The sequence below is a fragment of the Odocoileus virginianus genome, chromosome 3 (assembly GCF_023699985.2).
Source record: "Odocoileus virginianus isolate 20LAN1187 ecotype Illinois chromosome 3, Ovbor_1.2, whole genome shotgun sequence".
Classification (NCBI taxonomy): Eukaryota; Metazoa; Chordata; class Mammalia; order Artiodactyla; family Cervidae; genus Odocoileus; species Odocoileus virginianus.
Genome location: NC_069676.1, coordinates 47,192,038 through 47,195,535, shown reverse-complemented (window position 1 = coordinate 47,195,535; position 3,498 = coordinate 47,192,038).

The following is a 3,498-nucleotide window of genomic DNA, read 5'->3' as shown; positions in this document are numbered from 1 at the left end:
GTAGGCTCCCAATTGAGTTTGGGGGGATAAATACATAGGTAATAACAAACAGGATAAATGCTGTCTTAGGGGAAATAATGGGACTGGGGGCAAAAGCAGAAGCAGCTCACCTATTTTAGGGAGTTGTGGAAGGTTCAGTGTCTAGGGAGTTCAGGCTAAGACCTGCCTGAAAGGTTGGTGGAAGTCAGCTGGGGAAGGAGAAGGGAAAGAAAATTCCAGGCCAAAGGAACATTATGTAGGGTCAAGAGAGAAGAGCAAGTTTCAAGGAACTGAGTAAAAGTGTCAGGAAATCTGGCTGGAGTACCAGTATGGTGGTAGGCTCAGTTGGAAGACACACCTTCTAGAGAAATGGGTGGGAGTCAGGTGGAAGAAGCCCCAAAGGTTAAGGATCATGGCTTTACTTTGAGGACATGGGAAACCTTTAAAAGTTTTAAGAAAGGAGGTGATAAGATTAAGTTTACATTCTAGGGAGTTTACTCTGGTTACAGTGTGGAAAATAGATGGTGTGGGGCCAGAGTAGCAACCTATAGACCAGTGAGGGAATAGTCCATGCAAGGAATGCTGGCCTGAGAGGTGATGTTGATGGGGATAAAGTTCAAGGTTTGAGTCAAGACTGAAGATACTTAGGAGTTTTCCTGGTGACAAACTTGGTGTGGAGGGGATGTTGGCATTCCAGAGAGAGAAAATACATGTGCAAAGATATCAGGAACTTGGCATGTTCTGAGAAGCTCTTGTGGTTATGTGTTTTTAGCTTGTAAGAGGGCACAGGTGTAGGAGATGAGATAGAGGAAAATTAGCCTTTGCTGAAGAGCCTTGGAAGCCCTGGATGAGGCCAGCTCCCTTTTGTTAGAGTTTGCGGAAGAGGGAGGAGATATGGCTAACCTCTTCAGATATTCGAATTATCTGGAGGCTTCCAGAAGGCCCTGGTCCATCTAGGCATGTTCAGAACAAATGCGTTACCCAGAAGGACAAGGGCAAGCAGAATCCAAGGAGGTGAAGGAAGATGTGGGAACTGGAGGAAGCAAGTGGGCCAAGACAGGGAGTGGGAAAATGGAAAAAGACTGCCTGGCAAGCACAGCCAGGCAGTACAACTGGGTGAGATAGGTTCCATCAGAGCCTGGAGATCTCTCTTCCAGAATTATTTAGTCTCTGGATTCTTTCCTTTTCTGTCTCCAGACTTCACAACCTCCTATGGACATCTCTAATTTTTCCCCCAAAGAAGAGATTTTGGAAAAGGGCAGAGAGCATGGACCAATGAATGTACGCTTAAAAAATTGGGCTCTGCTTCTTCCTTGACTTGCAATTTTGGACAAATCACTGAAACCATTTCTCTCCTGTTACATGGGGACAATAATAACATCTACCTCATGTATACTGAAAGGTTGAAATGAGTTAGTGTGAACAGAAGGCTTGCACAGTGAAAGTTCTCAATACATTTTTGATGTTATTAAGATTGTGATATGAGCCAAATGGGATGCCAGGGGGCAAGATGGGTACAAAGAAAGATAGGAAGAGATGTGAGTAAAGAGGGCTGAGAAGAAGAGGAGTGAGTTCCAACCTGTGCAGAATTCTTCAATGGCTTCCATGGCCTATGAGACAAAATTCTCCACCAGTGCTACTTCCTGCCTACCTGTCCTGCTCCATCTCCACTATTTCCAACCTCACTTAACGTGATTAAACATGACACACACTACCTATGAGTCCCAGAACATACCAGGTTTTTAAAACTTTTACATGAGCTATTCTTCTGGAGAGAAATGACTTCATACCAAATAGCAGGACGTTTTGGGAGATCTGGAGGCTTACCCTAGGAAGGTAACTAGGGTGAGTCTGTTGTGGGAGAGGCATGGTCACTAAGGGAGGGAGGAGCAGGTAAAGATAACATGGCTCACGTAAAAGGCATTTGACCATGTACATAGGTGAGACAGGGGTGGGGAGGCTGGTAGGCATGCTTGGTAGTGAACCTAAGGCTGGAGACGAGGGAAAGGGGAAGGGTTTAGGGGAGTCCCAGCACAGACCTAGTTTTCCTCCCTCTCCCTTTTCTCTTTCCTTTTTCCCTTTAAGAGTTCATATTCCATGGAGGGAATTGCAAGAACTAGGAGTATTTCCTGGGACTTTCTTGTTTCTGTTACAAGCCAAGGCCCAGGACACAAAAATTCCATTACTATACTATTTGAAAAGTGCCTTATGAAGACTTACGTGAAGGAATATAGGAGCCTGGAGGCACAAGTAGCTAACCCAGGCCCCAGGAAGGATTTGCAGAAGAGGGGAGCAGGGCAGCGGGGCCTGGGGCAAAGGAGTAGGTTATCAAATGCAAAAAGGTTTCCAGGTGGTAGGCACAGCTTCTGCCTGGTCCGTGTGGAAGATAAACACATTCTTCATCCCTCCCCTTTTGGCTCCAGAATTGAACTTTTGCACTTTTTTCTTCCAGCCCACTCTTAGAATCATTGGTTGTTAGAGCCAAAGAAAAATTCTTGGTGACTTGTAGGTCATCCCAGTCTTTAGAGTTTTTTGGTGAGGAAACAGACCCAGAGGGAAGAAGAGCTTGTCTAAGGGATCTCAGTGGATGAGGAAGTTGGACTTAGAAATCAGGGTTTCACACTCATCTCTGTTCACATTTCCTGGTGCCATATTGCCCTCATCCTCCACCCTGAACCTCAGGGGAAGGTTTTTTGTTTTTTGTTTTTTTCCAGGTAAGGGTAAAGAGAAGGAATTTTTACCTAATCCTTTATTATCCAGTAGTAGTATCTACAACAACTATCCTTCATTGAGCATTTGCTGTGTGTCAGGCACAGTTCTAGCTGCTAGGGACGTAGATTTCAATTGCATGTAATGTATATGCTGGTGTAGAGACAAGTTAAACAACCTGTTCTGTAGTAAGGACTATGAAGAAAATTAAGGCCATAAAGGGGGTAGAGTTTGACTATAAGAAGACCTTTAGATTAGGGCATGTATTAGTTATCTGTTGTTGCATAATGAATTGCTCTGAAACTTAGAGGTTTAAATCAACAATAAACATTTATTATCTCTCACACTTTCTGAGGTTCAGGAGTGGCTAATCTGGGTAGTTTGGGCTCAGGATCTCTTTTAAAGCTGCACTCAGGGGTCAGTCAGGACTGCAGTGGATGAAGCCTTGACTAGGACTGGAGGATCTTGCAAGATGGCTTCTCACACTGCTTTGGCTGGAGGCCTCTGTTGCTAGCCACTTGGCCCTCACTGTTTAAGTATCCCCATGGCATGGCAGTGTGTGAGTCAAGAAAGAGAGCAATGAGGAAGCCACTTTTTATGCTGCAATAATTTTAGATTTAGAGACACGTTGCAAAGATGGTACAGAGAGTTCCCATATACACTCTATCCAAGCTCCCCTAACATTACTATCTTATATAACCATGGTACATTTGTCAAAACTTAGAAATTAACATTGGTACACTACTATTAGCTAAACTATAGACTTTATTCAGATATCACCGGTTTTTCCATCAATGTCCTTTTTTCCAT